Below are 23,713 nucleotides of genomic sequence, written 5' to 3' on the forward strand. Positions count from 1 at the left end.
TCTCTTCTCCGACAAAATTGAACTACGAAAGATGGAAACACCACGCTTAGGCTCGACGGTCATAAAGAGACACCGAGATCCACGGTTAAGATCCCCGGTTATTCGCGTCGAAAGGATTTACCAGGATCCGGTGATCCAAATTGACGCTCGTCAAGCTACCAGAGAGAGGCTATTTATCATCCGTATCGTTGCTCCGCGAGAGAAACCGTTCCCGTGAGATCCCATTTCTCTCGGAAACTATCGGCAGTATTCACGATCGCCTGGTTCCTCCTCATCGTTGGCGTCTTGATCGAGAAACAGCGGGAACGATCAAGCGAAATTGATTGAACGGGTATCTGCAGGCAGCCTACAGCGTCGTCTTTGATCGGGATAAAGTGCTATCGGGGTGCTGGATATGCAGACTAGAAGGATGTAAGGTGGGTGGTAGAGGGATGGAAAGGAGTTAGGGTAGCTCGGTTTTGTCTGTTCATTTGGCGAGTAACGAAGTTATATCCGAAGCGGCTAACCTAATCATTCGACCACACCACTCGCGTATCGACCCTTTCTGTTCATCTATCTACTTAATACTTACCCAACTGCTCGCCTCCTCGCTGTCTTCTTCGACCATCTTCATCTCCACTCTTCTCGAGTTCCGTATCCATTCGTTGCGTATATTCGTTGTGTGCATCATCCAGCGATAAGACATTGTACAACGATATACAATTTTGTCCATCATGTACGTATTAAAAGGGAAAGAGAAGGTCTGACGTGGAAGATACGCCCGTAGGAACGGAAAGATCATACGCTCCAAATTGATTCTGAATTCGGATATTTGAGTTAAGCTAAACAATTTGCCTGATAGAGTGATCAAATTTAGTTATGAAGCGTTTTTGGGCGATGCAGATTGTTTGACTCGTCGTAAAGCTAACTCTGCCATAGAGTTACTTGAGTTATTTTCTCATGCTGAACCTAAAGTACTCGCAGGGTTCTTTCACATTCCTTCGTTATTGTATTAAGAACTAACTTACTTAAAATATAACAAACTCAATTATTTAAAGTTGAATTTTAAGATGAAGCTTGGCTGACTGAAATAACTCCATCTTAGCCTTTCCTTTGACGTGACGACGAAAAATGATGCTTGTATCGCGATGTTTATATCGCGAGTGTACCCTACACCAATACGCAACAAATGGATACCGTCCTTCACGGTTGCATCCTCTTACTCGTCGTCGATCAATTGTCTCGGAAGCAGTTTCCCTCGTGCTCTTCTCTCGTAGATGTCCTCGTGACTCGCGTCGTTGGCTTTCTCGTTGTGTCGTCTATGAATACAAAAGAGGGTCATTACGGGGAAAAACAAAACGGCCAACGGAAATGATCTCGAGAACGCTGGCTCGTTACGCTATCAAATTTTTTATGGAAAATTAAACCAAGAGAGAAACGTGATTCCCAGTGTTCTGAATTTTCGCCGAATTTCCACGAGCGTTGACAAATCGACTGTGTAATTTCGTACCACGGCCAATTAGGGTAACATTGTTTCGCATTACCGATCCCTGGAGACACGCCGCGGAGCGCGTAATAACCGTACAGAATGCGTGTATGATTGAACACCACTCGACGTTATTGAGATGCGAAGTGGAAAGGGGGATCGGGCGGGAGGGGAAGGCTGAAGGGAAAAAGGGGAAAAGAGCGAAGAAGAAGGCAATGGAAGCGATAGGTCCTTTGACGCAGCCTTTCCTCCTACTACTCCCCTTAATTTGCTCTGAATAGCGGTTGATTGATCAAGATTGAGTAAGACGAAGTAATGTAATTACGTATACCGATGATCCAAATAGTCGCACGTACACACGCCCGCGATTTACCAGAGTTTTTAACTCAGAGTTTCTTGTTGACCTTGGTGGTCGCCGATCAATGAGGATCGACGATTTAATTCTGCGAAATAACGTTCAACCAAAGTGTTACATGAATCAGTCAATGTATGAGATTTTATTTTTTCAAGCACGTATCTCCGATTATTCTGGATTTGTAAGAACTAGTCTTAAACTAAAAAATTCTTGGCATAAAGTTGACGTGGTTTCTTTGAAAATAATTTTATAATTAAATACTTGTGTAACAGCGATTGAGAAAAAGATCAAGTCGACCAGTTTGGCGTTTGAATGATCCAATGGACGATAAGACGCAGCTTAAATAAAATATAAGATACACATCTGCATTAGCCCGGCAAATTCGAACTGTGAACAGATGGAAAATTTTATGCGAAACGCCTAATAGCGTAGAAATAAAAAAAAGAACGGCGATGTAAACCAATTACGTTTCCGCGGTAATTTGTATCGTACCCATGCATATCATGCAGGAGGTGGTCTAATTTCTAGGAAACATTAAATGCATGGCGTGTGTCACGTCCCGCGACCCGCACGATCCGTAGCGCGAAAGTAAAATTGATAATTTTTTTCAAATCAAGGTAATTTAAAACGTTTATTTGAAACCGTGTTTACAAAAGCAGTTGAAGCCGCTGAAAGCTATATCTTGCAAAAACTTATCTAACCATGTTTTTATATTTACCTAATTATGTTTCTATAACGATATTAAGACAATTTAAATTGCAAACAAAGTCGGCACTTGAACAAACGTTCGGGATCTTCCCAAACATTTTCAAAAGGAAGACCCCGACGTTTTTTTCATCTCCGAGCGGCTCAGAGAAGTCAGTGAGAATATTTTCCATTCGTTTATCGAGTAAGAACAATATTTACCGTTCGTTTATCGAATAAGAAGAACAATAATTACCGTTCGTCTATCAGATAATAATAATTGTTATCATTCGTCTATCGAGTAAAGTACTTACCGTTCGTCTATCGAATATTATTAATTATTTACCGTTCGTCAACCGAATAATTACCATTGTCTATCGAAGAGTTAGTTATTATTTTGTCTATCGAAGAGTTAATTATCATTTTGTCAACCGAAGAATTTTATATCCGTCAGTCTGTCAGTCAATTGCCAATATCGAAATCAAATGAGATTTAAATAAATCATTACATATTGTTAATTTACTTTTGAACAACTTTAATCGTCTCCCGTGCCAGTATTCCCGCACATAGCAGGTTAGCCGAAAGTGGAACTTATTGCCAGTTGCATTAAAAGTCAGTTAACGCTACGTTCTCGTCGGCAACTAAATAGGACGTAACAGGACAAATGGCAAATTTTATGCGAAACGCTTAATAGCGTAGAAATAAAAAAAGAACAAACGGCGATGTAAGCCAATTACGTCTCCGTGGTAATTTTTATCGTACCTTCGCATATCATGCAGGAGATGGTCTAATTTCTAGGAAACTTTAAATGCATGGCGTGCATGTCTGCGCAGATTTTTTCCGAATAACGTGGCGAACAAGAGGACGTGAAACGGCGACAAAGTGGGCTAAGTACTCGCTCGAGAAGAAAACTAGGTCAACGACGACTAATCTAAAATAAATATATATAATGCTCTCTTCCTTCTCTTTTTTTTCAGCCGCGATCCTTCAACGTAGGGTGCGGCACGCTAGGATTGCCACGGGGAAAATCACGTCGAAGAAATCTCTCTCGTCCCTGAACGCTACGCGGAATATCCCCACGGAATTGAATGTCTCAGGCTATGATTGTCCAAACGCAATTCTTGTCTAAACAATACGAAATCAAGAATTGTGTGGGGACATCAGCGCTCGAGGCGCGACTCAACTAAAATACATTTTGGTCTTTGAACGAAGCAGCAAATGGAAAGTACGTACGTATATACACGCTATTTGAGATTAATTTGTAGAAAACAATTGTCAGAAGATTAAAAATGACCTTCAAGGATTAAAGTATACGTCGTCAAGGATTACATGTTTGAAATTAATAAATGTCAATAATGAAATTAATAAATGTTAATAATGAAATTAATAGTGTGTATCTACATTGTTGGTGATCATACCACTAAGCACTTGAACAGTAATAAAAGTTATGTTAAAAAGAGACTTGGGAAATGTTATTTCTTAGAGATTTTTGTTTCCATTGCTCCTGCACCGGGGCTTGTTTGTTAATACAGCGTGTGTCCCTCCATATTGGTACTTCTACTGTTAAGTAAAAACGTTCGTCCCGTGACCGTGGCTACGTTCGGCGACCAGTTGTGTCACCTCGACCCCAAGCCCACTGTCACAAATCTCAAGCAAACATAATCAGATCGTATCACAACAACTACTTCTAAGTTCTATTATTTAAGTACAGCTATAATAAATAATTTAGACCAAAGTATTGGGGATCTTCCCAAAATTCTAAAAGAAAGGCCCGATGTCCCTACATCTCCGACATATATATTGTTGGATATACTTAAGTGTTCTTTCCTATCACTATCACGACATATCCACCTCATCACTTTGAACTATTTTTAAGTAGATATAAGCAGAATAAAGATGGCAGTAAAAATTAGGAATGGACATAATTCAGAATATAAATGGTTAAACGATCTCTCTTTTCTTTTTGTTCTGAAGAGAGAAAGAAAAGATGGGAGCCCTAACACGTTCGCCTATACCGCTTTTTTACGTTTGCTCGGTTTCGCTTCTATTGCTTCGGCGTTGCGACAGTAATAAGGATAACGATAACAATAACGCGTTTGCATTCGAAACGCAAGATTCGAGCGGAAGAAACTTCCCAGGGGGAAAGTAGTTCTCCTTCGAATGCGCGTGTAACATTCAGCAGTGTTAGTATCGAGTGAAATGTTCCCCCGTGGTTCGCTGCTTCCGAATTGTACAGCACATTGCTATGGTGTAACGATGTTTTGTGCTCGATGACAACCTCGCAGTTAAAAAACAATCGTGGCCGCGTATAACATTTGCTAGGGTGGTACGAGCTCTCGATAAAAATGAAACGTCTATCCGCAGGGAAGCAAACAGTTAACTCATAACTGCCGTTTGTAGCTTAACGCCACTGCTATAAATACAACGAGCAATAAAAAAAGATGCGATTACTAATTTTATAGCGTGAGACTCGTTCGAGAATTATCTGTCTATATTTTCGTTGCAGGGAAAAATGATGATCGATTAAAATTAGTTAGTGTTCTAATAAGGAATAGTGTTGAATATGTAGCTTCCAAGTTAAGGCGTTAAAATACTTTGCCATAGAAATATCATTTATCGATACACACATGACTCGATTCTAGAAATTGTAATTTCGAGCTATTTTTTAATGTAAAATAATCTCTTGTCCAGATGTACCGCACGTTCTATCGCATTCTGTATATCTCGATATATGACAAACAAAATAGCCATATCCGCAATACATCCGCTTTGAATATTAATTTATTCAAAAACTCGCGATGCGAATTTTACGTGGCGAGGGTGTACACGATCCAATCGAGTGAAAACGCGAGAAGAGGATTCGATGGAGAAATTATTCGAATTGATCGTGAAAAGGAATAAACAGGGAATCATTATTCACCACGTGATATCCTGTAAACACATCCTACACACGTTTGAATTTGTACGTGGAAATTGTGCGTACATATCGGTAGTTACGGGGGTCTGACAAATTATGGCGTCGTCAGCACCTCCGTTTCCAGCAGGAACAGAATTAGAACCCATTCTTCGGTCCGTCCATTCTCTTTCCTTTTCACGTGTGCACGAGAGCACACGCGTGTGTAGAGGGTTGTGTAATGTTCCAGTGGGTAAAAAAGCGGGCGAAAAAAATCCACCGGGGATTCAATAGTCTAACCATACGAGCTTTCGGCTATAACAATGGCAGAGAAATTCTGTTGACCCGACCATAATTTTCCGACGAGAACAAAAAGGATAAAAAGAAAGAGAAGGAAAAAGGGAAAGAAAGAGAAGAAACAATACCTGACGTCGTCTAACAATTGTCCTCGGTGTTAACGTTTTTCCCGATTTGCTCTGGTCATTTTGGAACTACACCGGTGCATGCTTTCTTTTTATCAAACAAAAGCGCTTTGCCTGCTTAATATTGGCGAACGTCGATTGGACTTTTCATCCAACTAACGATACTAAGAAAAATTTATCGTGTGGTATATTATACACATTTCCAATTCACGATACGAGTGAAGCCAGATTTTATGAGGCAAAATAAAATGAGAATAACGAAATTACACTGGAATCCTCGTTTTCAAGAAGATCAAGTTCGAAAGCTTATCAAGTACATGTACATTTAATTAACTTCCGACGGAATGGGCAGAGGAAAGGGCGACCGGTAGCAGGTTATTTCACGTGCGAAAGTAAGTGGAAAGTGGAGAATAAGATTTTGGAGAAGATAAAACTCGAATACGTTGGTGGAGAATTAAACCGACATAGTCTACCAATAAACAAATTTTCAAATTCGATTTCCTTGAAAATCAGACTTTGGATTACCTTTGTACATTACACTTGTACATAGAACACTGTTGGTGGTAATTAGGCAAATTCAGATAATCATACCAGACTGCTTAAAGTTGGTCTTCCGTGGGAAATAAGATTTCCGACATAATCTTGTTACTCTTCATCTTCATCTTATTTTTTATCGTAGAATCTGTCTAACTTCGGCTGTACCGCGAACGTAGCAGCACGATATATACCTATGAGTAGGAAAATCTGTTCCTGGCCAGAAATTTTCACGGTTATTTTTCTTTCGAAGCACGCACCAACGTTGGTAAAGCTATCCTTCATGGAGTTCTTTATATTCCTGCGTCCTGGTTATCGTAATAAACAGTAAATCCTACGAGGAAATAGGAGAGCATTGCTACAGGGATCCTTCTACACGCCGGATGAAAGGGCCATATATTATTTCAACATCATATTTTATGTACGACGTATTTTCGAAAGCCGGATAATCCGCCGCCGCGAGACGAAAAGGGGAGGACAACGAGAAAGAGGAGCAGGACAACGCTTTCGCGGAAATAAGACGAGCTAAGACTTGATAAAAGTCCAGCTATGTATTATGTTCGAGGAGATGGGAACTGGAGATGCGTTTCTCCATCACCAGGCCTGCGTATACACGCGTATCGCAAATATATGCAAACTTACGCCGACACACGCGTCCGCGATAGTGGCAATGTGCGAACACGCAGCCTCAACTTAACGTGCTAGTGGCTGACACAGATACCTACACCGGATACATTATGCATCCCGGATTTTATGCCGGATAATGCAGTTGTTACCTATGCATATAACCAGGAACACGGGCTAAGGTCTCGAGAGTCAAAACAGCAACCCTCTGACAACCAGCGATTTCAACAGCGATTCTTCCCATCGCCTGGTGTAATCGCTTCCTTCAATCTTGTTGTGCGTTCAACGACGTACAGATCAACGATGTATAGACAGTTTGGAATTGGTTTCGAGCAAAGGAAATTAATTCAGTTAGCGGGCGACAGAACACTTCCGAAAGATAGCGTTGGTAGAATTTGACGATTTTCTTCTGCTATAAAAATTTTTGTACGTAACGCTGAATTACTCGAGAGGGATATTTGATTATGCAAATATCTGTGGTTCAACTTGAATTTTTGTAGCGCGGTATATATAATGTGTCTTGGTTTATTTATGACAGAATGTAATCTAATTACGAAATTAAAGGATTTGTAACGAGAATCTTATTCCTTGTGATCATCGTAGCTCGTGATCATACTAAAGTTATTGTGCAATATCAAAATTAACGTTTACAATCATCAGATCGTATGACACTGGTTTGCTGTTTTACGTTTATCTTCAGGGTGTTTCATTTTTGAACTGTGAATTAAACAAAGGAGTTTTTCTAACTAATAGTAAGACTATACCAATATTTAAAATACGTAAAATCAATAAATACCTGATTGTAATAACCAATACCAGCATCGATCAGTCGCACATACTTGATTCTACCAATACTACAGAAATTTTACAATAATAATTTAAATTTACAATGTATTCATTCCATTAAAAGTTAACAAGCAGTGTGCTTCCAGTCAGTAATTTCCTATTAATTTGCACAATCCAGTAAAATTAATATTCTGTTATAACAAATTGATCTACCTGTGAACAATAGTATAAGCGGTCTAAACGCGATGTTATTAACAATTACGTGAACCGATCGTCATCTACTGAGTATTATTTGAAATTGAGGCGAATTAATTAATATCGGCGAAAAATATATCACAATAATCGTAATCAGAATTCCGGGTTCACATGGCTTGCTTTAAACACACTTTAACGTATCATCGTATTTTTAAATTACCGAGAACGTAATGATTAATGAAGTCTGCAATATTGAAAGCTTAGCGGCGCACAATTAACAGAGATCATTAACGTGGTATGCTTTAAACCCGATGGGGACACGTATTATTGTTAACTATAGAGACCTTTACACGTTTGATTAATACACAGACACGAAACCAGTCGAGATACATAGAGCTGCCAGTATTGAACCGCGTGCAATATTCATCGCAAAATACGCAACTACGTACATATTAACTTCATAATCCGTATACAGAGAAATGCTGAAACTGTCCAAACAACCTACTCCATTCTGAGAAACTTATTAACTAATGAAATTATATTAAACGAGACATGTTTCTGCTATCGTGTTTGTTACTCATCGTAATTCATCTGTAAATATGAAATTAATTATAAACATCATAGACAACTTAATCGTATCAGATTATTATATGTTACACGCTACATATCCGTTTTCTTACTTGATTTCAAGACTTTTAAATTCAAATGATTCTGTCCCAAATCCTAATAAAAAACGAATACCTTAAATATCTGGTTTACATCGGTGAGCATAAAACTAGAAGTTAAAGGTGAAACTCAACTTTCCCTCAAACTTGAAAGGATATTTTAATTCGAGCAAAGAAATAAGTTCACGTTAGTAGAATCGTTCCAAGCTACTCGAGCACGATCAATTTGAAGTGAAGTGACTTGACTAATGACAACGAAACCAGCAAGGATACTTCAAGTCAAGTAGGCAACATACACTGGCAAAAAAGCTTCGAATCACTTGAATCCAAATAAACCGATAAACTCGAACAAGGCTTTACACATCAAATTGCGATCGTCGCTTTTCTTACTTGGCTATAGTCAAACTTAGATGTGTGAACACGCGTGAAAGATGGAAATTCAAAGGTTTCGCGAGGATCCCCGGTGATATAATAGCGTTTCCGAAAGGGCGACCGTAAGGTCGGAGATCGGGTTTTCCGGTTCAACACGTACGTCACGGAGAAAGGGACGCTGGCTCTTCTCCGTGGAATTTTAATCAGCGTCAATTACTTGCAGGAGTGGCACGTCCTCCTTACGCCGCACTTTCCTCGAGACGCAGCGGCAAAATTCAATTTTCCCGCCCTTTCTACCCTGCCACCCCCTGAACTTGTACGACAACCAGGCTCCGTGTACTTACGTTATTGCTACAAGAAGACGGTTTAATAGTTAAGTAGCCGGCGTTGAAAGAAGACAAACTCTTCTCACCTCGTTTTTACCCCCTTTCCGCCATCTTCCACCTTTTTGTCTCATTCGCGCGACAAGAGCAGATTTTTGAACGGTTTCTTCGACAGCTGAACGCGTATAGCAATTACCCCCCTTCTGGTATAATCTACTAATTGGACCACTCGAATTAGCGAAATTTTAAATTAATCTAATTAGCCGTTCAATTACCGCCCCGCGATGTGATTACGCTAATGGAATTACGCCGGCCGGTATAATTAGTGTGCACCAATCGGGCAGCGTGCTAGGAGCGACGTGCCGAACGACCAATGTACCCTCTAATCCGCCGGCCCTTATCTATCGAGCCCGATTTCCCATCCATGAGGACCTAATATCGATCCAAGCTAAATAACAAATACATTAAAGAGAAACAATACCGGGGAGACCACACCGAAGATCGATCCCAATTACCGTAAAGCCCTTTCTTGGCTTCCGCGAGCTAGACAATTACGTCCGGCCCGATATGATCCAAAGGCAAACGTGCCAACAAGCGAATTGAATCCGGACGCTTTAATTAAATCCGAAAGCTCGAGAATCCTTCCAGAGAGTGTGATACTCGACGCAACAAAGTAGCAGAAACGTACAAAATGGCGATCTGAAATTACCTGCAGCAGTTTTAGAGGAAAATAACGAATTTACGATTGTATATTGGTGTTTGTACAATTTTTTGATTCGAGTCCGAGATTGAAAATTTCAGACGAATTAAATAGCCGAAAGTCGAAATATAAGGCTTATGAAATATATATAGAGAACAACAAAAAGAAATAATTTCGTTTGTTCGTCAAGTTTTGTCAAGTTGATTTTGGTTCTTAGTAAATGTTCTAATATTTATGAAGATATACTTTCGTACATGCGTTTGTACGTGAAAGCATATGTATGTAGTTACATCTACAAGCAGGCAGATGAGCGTACCGTTGCATCGAACGTCGAAGATCAAGAAACGAGAAGGTACGACACCACAGAGGCTCTTTCAACCCTCAGCAAGAGCTATGTAAGAAGAAGAAGAAGAAGAAGAAGAAGAAGAAAAAGAAGAAGATAAAGGTGTGTGGAGTTCTAGGACGAAGGATGAACCGTGGCGAAGTTGGTGCACGATAAAGCCAGGATGAATCCAGCATAAAAGGACCGAGGCACGAAGGTCGATTCGAGGCACTTAGAGCTGCCCGGTTCTCGTTGAACACGATGATGATGTATGGCTCTCAACGATAGAGGACGTTATGGCGCATGGACTCGTGGTGCTACGACCTCGTTTTCTCGTGGAAGCCTCGAGGCTTCTCCTGGACGACCGTAAGAAAAGAAGGAAGGAAACGAGAAAGGAAGGAAGGATACCTCTAGCTAAAGATGGCCGTCGTCTCATAACTCCTCCAGGCTCCTTCCTTCCCCTGGCTAAAGATACCAAAGTATATACGAAAGAGAAGAGAGAATCTTTGGTGCGGGTGTATTGGAGGGACCCAGGCACCAGGTTTCGTCCGTGTACAGGTTCGCCGTGTGTTAGGCGAAGGAAACAGCGTATGCCTAGAAGAACGCTATCGTGAATACGTACACATAGGAAGCTAGGATAAAGTATATACAGCGTGTGTCCGTAATCCGTAGATATCAGCTTGTTGTCGCTGCCTTCGTGCTTTTGCAAGAGGTTTATCGGATCTCCGCTTCTTCGCTGCATCAACCCGTATACCAGGGTATATCGAGTGCAGACGAAACGGGGTAGAGACCGGTATCGAGCTAACCGACCATTTCCACCGTATGAAACTTTGTTTGCCTATATATCGAAGGGAAAATGCTCGGGGATTGGCTTGGCTCGACGTTAAAAAACGGTCGCCTAACCGTACAGTGATACAGCGAGAGTAAGGTACCTATACGTATGTTTTTTAGTGAAAGTAGGAAAGTACTTGAGATAGACTAAAAGCTTCGATAGAAATAACATTAACAGAGTGCAGAGTTCTTGCTGGCTAAAGGTATCGAAGTAAATGTACGGTCGGGGACGATATTAATGGCTATCCTGTACGTCATAGAGAAAAGGTTGGTATGTGTAGGAAAGCAGAGAAAACTATGTTTTCATAGGTCCATGAAGGAAGTGCTCTTATCGTTCGTGCTCGCCCATCGTATTTCATCCCTCTTTTCGTTTCTCCCCTTAAATTGCCCCCCTTTTCCACTCTGCCACCGTCTCACATACAGAAGAGCGAAGTAAGGCTGAAGTAAGACAATCGAATCTCGACGGTGGACAGTCATCCTTTTGCCCGGAATTTTTCAGGCAACGATAAAACAGTTACCCCGCGAATAATATTTTTCCAGCGGCAACGAGGGAACTTTCATTGCCGTTATTCGATCGTCGTGCCTATATCCTACAAATCTTAGCGAGCATTACGCGTATACCCCACGTTCACCTCGTTTCTCCTTCCTAGTCTCCGAGCAAAACGTTCGCAACTCCCGCGAGACGAAAACAACGGTTTCCTCGAACGAATAAAATCTTGCCGCAGTTTTCTATGACATATGAAAATTCCAAAAAATGTAGCACAGTTTATAGGCGACCAGAATATTTCTCTAAAGTCGAAGATTCTAAAGTCCCAAGGGGCAGACAGAGAAACAGGATTCTGAGAATTTATATACAGGAAGCTTATATATTAGCTTGTCCGAAAAGTTTCTTTCGTTTTATAAGGAAATAATAGAAACACAATGTTTTTTGTTTTATATTAATTTATCGAATTATGCACGAACATAATAACAGAAATAGAACGAAATCGATCATACCTAATTCAATAAAATAATATAAAATAGAAATTGTTGTTTATCTATTATCACCTTATGAAACGAAAGAAACTTTTCGGACAACATAATGTATTATATGTATACATGTGAGCTTCTCGGAGAGTTGATTTTAGATATCGAAACAGGGACGTTTGAGATGACTTACTCGTATCATCTTAAGCGCACAATTGACTGCATCGAAATTTTAACGAGATGGTTAATCGGAGATACGTATATCGTTGTGCAAAAGGGAAATTTCTAGTGCACCCTATTATACAAAATGACATGCACACGATTTGCTCGATAATACTAAACATCTCTCGTCGTTCAGTCAACTGAGTACTAACTGATCCTTAAGTCACGTACTCGCATGCAAGCGTTTCCAGTATCAAAACTAATTATTCAGAAGATGAGAAATAAACTGGACAAAAAATTGTTATGCATCACCACTTTTCATTCTTCCAATATCTAAAATCGCTTGCACCCTATGTAAGATCCACCGTTGATACCCGGTGATAAGACCCAGGATTCTAAATCGAGCAATTTACGATAGAATCTAGACACGCCGGTTCCCTGTCCCTGATTCTATCCGTGCTTTATACCAGCCGTGGAACACGTACAAATTCTTACATTCTTATAGAAAAGCTAGGAAAGGATTTCCCGTATTTCCCTGGTATTCCTGCGGCATGTGTATTCGGTTGGAGGCAGCTTGCGCCATTGTCCTTCCAATTTCGTGTTTCGTGACTCAAAAAAACACACACCGTTGGCGAACGGGTTGCAAATTTGACCAGCTTCCGACGTGTACGGACGACGAAATAAGCGAATAACACGCGGCACATACGTAAAGAACGAAATTATATGGGTACACACGAGCCAGTAGCGTATTCCCTGGTTGGTCTCCGTGCATGCAAGTATAAAATAAGAACGGGACCGAGGGTGGATCGTGAGCGATTGTTCGAAAATGGCAGCGCCATCCGATCGTGAATGGAACTATGGTTCCACCAGGTTCGAGGGAGTCGAAAACGCTGGGCACGTTGCCAAATAAACTGAACCGAAAGCGAGTATATATGTATAATGTCGCGCACACACCATTCCACGAATGACACGCTCGTATATCAGCTGGATCGCGCTAGGTGCGAGCATTAAAATTAAATATTGCCTGGCTTTTTGGATCAAGCACGCGTCGCTGCCCTGCTGATCCTTAACACGAAGATTGGAATATCGGTCGAGATTTAATTAAACGTTGAAATTAATGCCGCCATTGTACCCTCCGCTCTATCAAATTTTACATATTTTTCTTTTTTATTATCTCTTCATTTCGGTTTCTTTCATTTTCTCTGTCCTTTTTAGCTTGCTTTATTGGTACAATTTTATCGTAGACCGATAAATTACTCAATATAAACAAGACCAATATCTGTACAGTGTCCTGATTTGCCATGTTCATTAAACTATGTGCGACAAAAGCGAAATAATACGCGGAATTTACGGCTAATGGTATTGCACCGTGTTTGATGATTATTAGAAGAGGAAAACGAAATCACAAAATAAAATTTCCGAATGTTTCATATAGCGCATATAATACATTTATAGGAAGTTTTTACGAGTGTTCCAACGTCACTGTGTTATCATGTTCGTGCCTCTTTAACGTAATATCGCAGATAGTCTAATCATAATTTAATCACGTCGGCTGATTATCTTTCGTTTCCGAATTCCCCATCTCCTAAACGTCGCTTTTAAAGGCATCCTCCCCGGCGAAATATACGACATTAGCGAATCTCGCGCTAATTACAAATTAATTGGCTCGCACAGAAACGCGCAAAGAATCTACTAAAATGCAGCTACACTCGACGTCTGCGTTTCCTCTTTTAAGAGGCCGGAAAGAGTGCTCAAGAAACGGCGACTCTTGCCTTTCCTCGTGCAACTTTAGCTACACCAACTTGTGCCGTCTATAATTTCACAGAAATAAGATTTCGTTGGAAACCCTTTCGCTGGAAAAACGAAAACCGTAGACGTAAACGAAAACGTAGGAAGGAAAATATCTCAGCGGCATATTATATATACACTTACAACATAAGCGTAACTTTCGGCTGAATAAATATCACGGCAACTGTGACACAGTTACGATGAATTTTCTAGAAGTAAATTTCGTTTCAAAGCCGCAATTAATTTTTTAAATTATATTAAAACCGAGGTTTGAGCCTTTTTCCTCTATATTCCACATATTTATATAAATTCATATTTTTTAGACTTAAATAGAAATTACATCTCCTAAATATTATAACGAATCCATGATACAGATTTTTCGACAAGTAGATTTTATTTCAAAGCCGCAATTCATTTTAAAGCTTATATTAGAGCCAAAATTTAGATTACGTATTCTATCATACATAACTGTAACATAATGGAGAACGAAAGACCCTTCCAAGTAATTTTCTAATGTACGTTATGAAAAAAATACGCGTATGTGATTAAACAATTAAAATCATAACGAAGGAGAACATTTGAAACTTTAAAAAGATATGCTTACGCAGTACGATATTTGCAACGACAAAGATGTTCATCGAAGGAACAAAAGGTTTAGAAAACTAATATCATGTTACAAGCTTTAACATATCTAGTCAATAAAATCAAATAACTATACAAAAATATCAATTAAGCTGATCAAAGTTTAATAAACCACATTAGGTAATCATGTACCTCTAGCAGGAAAAGAATTAACCGATAATTCGACGTGCTATAGGACGAAGACTACGAGAAAATTACTTAAAACTGAGGTCATCATCCTCGAAGTCAAAATGATATCCGCCTGTCCATGCATAGTCGATATAAGATCATTGAGGTTCTTTCAAGTCCGTTGATCAACTGTGACGACAAATCCTTCACAGAACTCTTCTTACCATCATATCTTCCCACGTGTGACCCATAATTCGACGATTCGTTATGGTCAGTCCACTTTGGTGAGTATCCTCCTCGTCGTGCAGATTTATGATACACGATGGCTATCGGGAATTGTACTCTTTCCTTTCGTGACCATTAGGCAGGTTCAGACGGTGTTTCACGTTGGAAATCACGGATGCCAACGGCACTCGACGAAGTTCGCGAATGGTGATCCATCTGAGCGGTAACCGCGTTTAATGCAGATTAATTTCGGTAATCGGGCGAAAATTGGTCGTTTCTACGCGACAAAATGGACCGGGAAGCGACTCTTAGCCACTCCGGTCGCCATAAATCTGATGAAACTTCGGACCAACTTTTTTACGTCCCCGCCCGGTATAAAATTCCCCGCGTCACGCGATTTATCACGCGGAATATAAAAACCGAACAAATAAATTGCCCCCCGGGGAAAATAGAAAATAAAATCTATCCGGAATCATAACCTGGAACAAAGTGATTATTTAATCGATGTGCCAGAAAAATCGCGTCGGAAAATGCCAGACGCGTTCAAAGGAATTTCATCAGCCGAAATTTCATCAACATGGCGGAAGAAGTAGGTAGATGGTTCGACGAACCACTTCATCGAACATTTGTCATAGAAAAATTGTATATCGTACACGAAACATTTTGAAATTTCATTAGTACTGTCATGATTATATCGTGTCAAATTCGAAACCAATCTGAGAGCGAATATAGAAATTACATTAATTATAGAGATATTTATTGTAGACATATATTTATTAAAAAATTAATAAACGCCATAAATAATTGTCTTAAGCATATGATAGATGTTAAATATGATCCTACTAAATAACCAGGTTCGCTGATGTATTGAATATCGATTAAACAAAATGATACTAAATAGCTTGAAATTTGTATACACGGTTTTGTATTTATTTCAAGCGTTGCCAATATATATATTAACCACAATAAATTTTCCCATTATCATATTATATTCTCTAATAAAATTCCAAAATGTTTCCAACAACGCATAGCATATTCATAGAATGTGTGTTCGAATACCGCGATGAGCCCTACGAGCACAAGTACCAAATTCCTGTAAAGATAGCAAAAAAACAAAAGAGCCAGCGCATCGCGTAACCGATGCATCCAAACAATAGCCTGCTAGTCGCAGACACGTGAATTTATCGTCCAGCCTCGTTCAATTCCATCCTTCTGACATCCCTATTTATGGTAAAACCTGTCGCGTACGTAACGTGCTCTACAGACGAAGAAGCTTCCGGTTACTTACATTTTATGTCTTTAAAAGCGTCCCGCAATCTCTCCCAGGAGAGAAGAGGGACTTTTGTCGTGTGCACGGAGCATCGCGTATTTTTATCAAAATCGCGCTCGAACACGAATACGTACACACTTTGAGAAACGACGGAATATAACAAAGAAAAAGAGAGAGAAAGAGAAGACTGGACGAGTAGGAGAGGGTTAAAGCAGAGGTCGATGGAAAAGGCAGGTATTATACGCGCTCGATAAACGTTGGATAGAAGAAGATAACGTTGGCTAGGACGAGACACAACGAAATAGGATAAACGGACACGGAGAATGCGATTGGGCGACGATATCTAGTATGATTTCAGAATGTCTCTCTATTTCACTGGGACGAACCGTGCTATCCTGCTTCTCGGATAGCATATACGCGACCTGCATCGCCTCCCAATACCCAGGGAACACCGTTTCCTTTGCGGATAGAAATAAGGTTGGTCGGTGTTCGAGGTGGGCCGACGTACACGCGATTGAATCGCGAACCGAACTGGGTATCCGTCAAAAAGTTCAGCCGGGGGATTCATCGTCGAAACCACGTGCATTCGTGTAACCGGATATCAGAGCGAGCCGACAGATGCCATTCGTGGCTGCATCATATCCGATCGGCGATCGAAATCGCGAGCCCGCACAGAAAGAGATATTACATAGCTAAATCCTGGTTGCCGACGATTAAGAATGAACAGAAACGGCAAACGAAAATTCAATCCGGTTAAAATTCAATCCATATTCGTAGTAGAATGATTGGAGAATTATGCGATGTGTGCACGCAAGGAATTGAACATATAAAAGTAATAGGAAAATCGATTTCTTTCTTTTTTTGAAGTTTGATTCGTTAACTGAGACGAGAGGCGGGGGACAAGTCAGTTGGATTCTCGGTTTTTTGCATAGAACAATTTCTTTGTTTAAATATGAGTTTTATTTAAATATGTTTGAATTCGTCGTTTCATTTTTCTTACAATCAAATGAATCACGTTCGAAGAGACTGAAATTGACCGAACTGAAATTGATTTTCCTTTATTTGATTCTACAATTATAGAAATCTCTGGTTAATAGATGATCTCATTAACGAATTAAGATTACAAATACAAATTACAAATTACAAAAAAAAATTACAAATTACAAATACAAAAGTATAAAACTTATACCTAAATGTATAGAGAAAGAAAAAGTTTTCGCTTATATATTTTGTCAAAAATCACTTCAATTTGCAAACATATTATGAAAGATTTCTGAAAAATTATAAATTGATCATTTTCATTATTGTGGTAGTTTGAAAGTTAATAAATGGAGAGGTGTACACAAGTTGGTAATGGGAGGAAATTAATAACTTCGCCATGTGTATAATATTACGTATATACAAGTACATTAATAGCTGCTAACGATCGTGGGTAAAAAGAGGGACGAAGACGCATTGAAACAGCCGTATTACCGGTTACAATTATTTTCCGGCATGCTAAGCCGCGATACTTTATCGACGGTATTTTTCACCGCGTAGCAGTGGGCTCGCAGCTGACGCTGACCCGCATAAATATGTTAAAACGGCACGGTGAACTACCGTCGAAGCTAAATTAAAATCGAGTTTCCATTCGTTATTTCGTTCTTATCATACGCACGCGTTCACAAAGAGAAGGATAATATAATCGGTCTTTCACTGTACTTTTTGCGGCCTAGTAAATGCAACGATGAATATGACAAAGATGAAGATATCGCAACACATTTTGCCTTGCAATATCCCTATTGACTCTACAAAAAGTATTTTCACGTTATTTTAATGAACCGTTTTTTTTTATGAGATTTCATATTTCACTCTCTCATAGTATCAAACTTTTGTAGCCGTATGAAAGTACTTAAGTACATACTGCTGAACGATACGAAATTTAATACGCTTGATCCGAATTAATTAGTATGTAGATGCTACAATAAACACAATTACGTACAAATCCTTTTCGTAGCCATCGTAATCTGCCAACTTTTAGCACTGTAGACTGCGGATTTTTATGCATTTACGGGAAATTTAAAAGTGGAAAAATGCAAGAACGCGCATAATATTCGAAAATAGAAAAAATTATTGAGATATGAGTAATTTAGTTTTCTACACTAGATTAGCCGCGTAGTAGTGACACATATATATGAGTATGAGTGTATGGAATATGTGTGTGCACAGGGTAACAAAAGGAGTAACAAAAATCATCGAAGCTCAGTGTAACTCCATAAAGTCCTCCTATCCTGGAAACTACCTTAGATAAAAAATCCAGGCGCTTTCAGAGAAGTGTACTTTTTAGAGAAATTAAACTACATCAATATTTTTTTGCAAAAGTCATACATGATTACAGATTTTGTACTTTCATTGAATTTTTTGCCCCTTGAAAGCGAATTATGGATGCGAAAAAATATTACTTGGATTTGTTTGAAAAACTGCTTATAAACAATATATAATATGTAACAGCATTTGCAAATAAATAATTCTTCGTTGTAAAATTTAAGTGTAGGATTTGAATGTGCATTCAAGCCCCGCAAAAGGTCACACCGGCCCTGAGTATGGTATAGGAGATGGTGAGACAAATACGCATCGACGAATATCTTGTAAATCACATATTCAATAATTCTGAAACTATTTTGATATCAATTCTAAGTGTAATCTAAGTGTCTCTATACATTTATTTCGGCGATTAGGATCCACAATTCTCAACAAAAATATTCAAAGCGACGTTCTTGTTGTAAGATTTAACCGATGAAGCAAATCTTCATCTAGGTTCCACGTTTTTAGTTGTGTTAATAAAAATATGTCTAGTAATCTAGTAATAGTAGTCGATAACAGTCCCTGAAGAATCGCCAACCGAGCGTCTTTAATGTTCTGTCGCTCGTACGCGTTTGATGAATGGTATTATATATCGTTTGCGTAACTTTTCCTCCTAATGAAATGTCGTTACAGCATCCATAATGTTCGATCTGGAACGTCAACGAAGAGCTTTTACGTGCCTCTCTCGCGGTTCTCCATCGGATCACATGGGATCTGAAATTTTTCCTCCGATATTTTCGAACGAGTCTCGTTACCATTACTCCTCGATACGCGATTCGATCGAGAATAACGCGATATCCAGGGCTCGCGGGATCCATTGTAACGAGCTTGACTTATCGAGGTTTACTTTTTCACCAATATCTTCTTCAGGAGTTATACTTAGCTCGAGATCGTTAGCGCGTGCACCGTTCTATCAAAACGAAAGAACGTAAGGTATGTAGCTATATAAATCGTATGCTTCGCTTTGTACTTGTTAGTTTCCAAGGTTACATTTGTATAAATGGATTACGAAAAGAGAAAGAAACGCTTCTGTGAATATACGAGATTCGAAGAAAATTTTTATTTTATAAATCATAAAATTTATATTTTCTCATTTTTGTTATTTAATATCAGGACTCTATATATGTACGTTACAACACCATAACGCAAAACGAGAGAGAGAAAGAGAGAGATTGGTACGAACGATACGCAATCTTGTAACAAATGGTGGAAAGTTTGTGTCAGATCGCGGGTGTCAGACCCGCTTCGATTTCCGTGGGAACGACGGTAGGAAAATTCGAAGAAGCAGCAGCCAGCTCGAAATCTCCAACTTTTCTGTCGAGGCGGCCGGGTGTCGAGACACGGACTATAAGCGATATAGATTATCAAAGTTCGGCGCAACTGTTAGCCGCAGAAGCGGCGTGGTTCCGGGAGTTAGTCGGCTTCCGCCTCTATTCGTCTGTCTCTGTCTAAACGTCGATGCGTCTCTCAACATCGACTTCATTCCGTGAAAACTTGAAACGAGTAGCTGCACCAGGTTATCGATGTGTAACGTTTGTTGCAGTCGAATTTCGGATTCATAGAAAGAGATACATCTCTGCGTATGTAATAATGCTGACTCACGAAACCTATTTCGACATTCACCATGGAAAATATTTATTCATATGGTATGTGCTATATTTTAAAGTTTTACGAGGAGGGTTGTAATGAAACAAGACTGTCATAATTATGTTTATAAAAAATGTTTACGAGTGTCGAATACATTCATCAGCTTGCGTATATTTAAATCCCCATTCACATGTTTCAGGACACTCACAGAAAATCAGATGAACGTCGAAAAGTCACGAGAAGCTTATTAAAACCTCTATGGTATCGTATAAATAATACGTGGTCCATGCAGAACCCACATATGCTATGTTGTAATAAAAATCTCATAAATGAGACGAACTGTAGTAATTTTTCCTGTAAATGACCTTTTTACCACTAGTCAGATTCAAAATTTTGTAAACTTCGTTTAATTTCCTATCTGGTTCTTTCAAAATTTTCTCAATGGGTTTCAAATTAAAAGACGAACGATATATAAACGTTTATTATTACTATTTCAATCGTTAGCATAAACATACAATTTCCAATCGATTAATCATTCCTTTGACAATTTGCAACAATTATTACAATTATTATATGAGACTAGCAGCTGTCCCAATATTTATCAACACGAGGTTATGTGTATGGAAACGAAGGAAAAAGTTTGCTTTTGTATTTATTTGTCTACGAGCAATATAACACGGCTGTATCTTGTAACGTACACGCGGACAAAAATCGTGAAACCGCTCTCGGGTTCCGTCGGTTGACCCGTAATTGAGATTCCAATAAAGTCAATCAAGCAATTATTGACTATTACGCGCGCCAACACCGGAATCGATGTACTTTCAACGAATCGGTAAACACGCTCCTCGAACGCTTGCTATTTATCGGTTTGGCCGTACACGCGTAACCTGCAGCATAATTAGCTACAGTTCGATTTTACTCGTAGAGAGCACCGAGCAAAGTCTCGTCCTGATTGCTTGAATTCCAGTCTCTTGACCAACTTGAAAGCTCTTGGCCAATGTGAATTGTCTGTCACTGTCTGTTATTCGTTACGCTTGACACTAATACATTGCAATCATACAAATGTGTATCGAAATCCTTTCAACGCTCGTACTCATTGACGAAAACTCGAGACACTTGCTGAAAACTATTTTACTAATGTGAACCTGTTATTTTATATTAGCAAGTGAACAAATAAAATAAATTTCATCTTCAAAGCGATAATATATCGTGTTAGTTTGAAATATGTTTTTATGTTTCAAGCAAAGTTAAGATTCTTTCAAATGATCCTTGAAACATCGAAACATTTAAAGAGCACCAATTGCGTGCAGTGCGAACTACAAGCAAACAGATCAAAGTAAGTGTCCTTTCTTTCTGAAAATGAATTCCACTCATTATCTACCACCTTCTCTACTACCAGAAAGCCTCATCTTCTTTGACGTCTTTTCAAGCCTCCGCTACATGGACGGACAAAGTCGATTGAGTTCGAGCTCGATTCAATTAATTCCTTTTATATGAGCATAAGGCTGAATTGAAGTAGCTCGACTAATTTGAACGAAACTTAAGAGAGAACGTAGAGAAGATATTATTTCGTATTATGGCGAATGAAGGGGAAAGCGACGTTTAACGGCCGCGAAAGAATCGAACGATTTATCCAGAATTCATCGTCTCCGGGAAAGCTAACTCGATTCTACGAGGGATAAAGGTCGGAGCCATCCGTGAGAGCGGAAACGGATATGGGAGGATATCGCATAGTTTACACACCGATAAAAATCCCCATAAAAGAACCGTAAATTTCAGCCCTCCGTGCAACCAGAACGCCATGACTTTATAGGCGACGAAAAGAATGAGCAAGCACGTACGAGTATAGGGTTCCACGCGGTAGATACTATTCCCAATTTATATTGTTCGCCGGCACATCTGTTCTTCATCGTTCGTCATTTTCAATTAGTGAATACGCGAACTTTGAATCTTTCAGCCTTTAAACTTCAACCTTAAGGGTTCGATTTTTAAGACTGACTTCGCGTGAAATCGAAGGATTGAAGATCAAAATGCTTGAAATTCAACTAAACAAATAAATATTCTCTTTGTGGAAGATAAACAGAATGCTTCGCCAAATTATCGTTCCACGAAGAGCATATCGAATTTGAAGCTCTAACTGAATCGTTGAATTAGACTAGCAAATTTCAGGTGAATAATATTTAATACGAAAATAATGTTTTAATGTCCCCGTCAAACGCAGCTGAATCTCACTCTGTCGAGTGTTCAAACTTGACGGCTGAAGTACTTAAAAATTCATTTAAATCTAATTCAACAGTTCAGATCAAGAAAATTCTTGATATTTTCCTAGTACCGCGATTAATTCGCCATCAGTTGTAGCAATTTTTTTAACTATTCTCAGTTGTAAATTCTTTACGAAGATATGTGTTACAATGGAACAAGGTGAGTGGAACAGAGTCAGCGCAGTTTCTGCGATAATTATATTCCAATTAGATATACGATTCGATGTTAGGAACGAAATGAAGCACCGTTCGAAACTGTGAGGCGGAAAATAAAATTACGGCTCGCGGCAGAGATACATAAAACATTATAATCGGAGAAGTTAGCCGGGGCTATCGATGAGTGGGATCGTAAACTTCCACTCCGGAAATAAGCTAATTATAATAAAGGTAAATGCCCGAGGCCCGGTAAGGAGGCGAAATTAGATTATGCAAAACGGGGAAATCAAGCTGAAGAAAAGGTGGAAAGAGGAGGACAAATAACAATCGGCGAAGACCGAGAGGACAAAGTATAATTGAAGAAGCTCTTGTTAGCATAGGAATGGTACTTTTCCGATCTTTCAGATAGAGTGGCTTTAAACTTTTGCAAACTCCGACGAGTATTTCCTTCCGCACGCGAAATTGAACGAAACCGCGTAACAACGGCTTAAACCGTGGCCACCCGTAAGAAACGGAATTACTATGGTTAAATAAATACCAAGGAAGAAAATGGAGTGGTACGTGTCGTTCGTGACGAGCCAAGGATTCTTTCTTTCGTCTATGTTGCAAAGAAAAATAGGTCGTCTTCACCTTGTATTCGATTCGTGTCGAAATACACATATCGAATGTTTATTTGTAAAAATTTTATGACCAGTCTGCGGTAAAAATTCGATCTATACGTTTATTGTACATTTTATCTACTACATTTTATCTTTAGATTGTTGCATATGAGATAAACGATCTTGTAACAGTGCGAAGCTTTGCAGGAGTTAACGAGTATAGTTTGAAGCTCGCTTTCGTTTCAATAAACAAAAAGATTTAATATTTTGAGAAAATGTCAAGCCGAATATTGACATAAGAAACAATATGTATCAATAATGAAGACTTTTTTATATTTTGTCATAACGAAGTTTAGAAAATTTTTAAATTTCAGAAGATGATCCTAATGAAATTTACAAAAATTAGCGAAATAACGCGTGAAAAATTAATATTAT

General features: G+C 39.1%; 1 long non-coding RNA gene across 1 annotated transcript in view; it reads right to left on the bottom strand.

The window, feature by feature from the left end:
* Positions 1-578: 578 nt before the first annotated feature.
* Positions 579-23,713, bottom strand: part of LOC143303039 (uncharacterized) — a 35,675-nt gene continuing 12,540 nt past the window's right edge. Inside the window, exon 2 of the long non-coding RNA XR_013059004.1 lies at positions 579-1,298. This is a non-coding gene — a long non-coding RNA (uncharacterized LOC143303039). The remainder of the gene's footprint in view (positions 1,299-23,713) is intronic.

This window comes from Bombus vancouverensis, chromosome 1 (genome assembly GCF_051014615.1).
Source record: "Bombus vancouverensis nearcticus chromosome 1, iyBomVanc1_principal, whole genome shotgun sequence".
Classification (NCBI taxonomy): domain Eukaryota; kingdom Metazoa; phylum Arthropoda; class Insecta; order Hymenoptera; family Apidae; genus Bombus; species Bombus vancouverensis.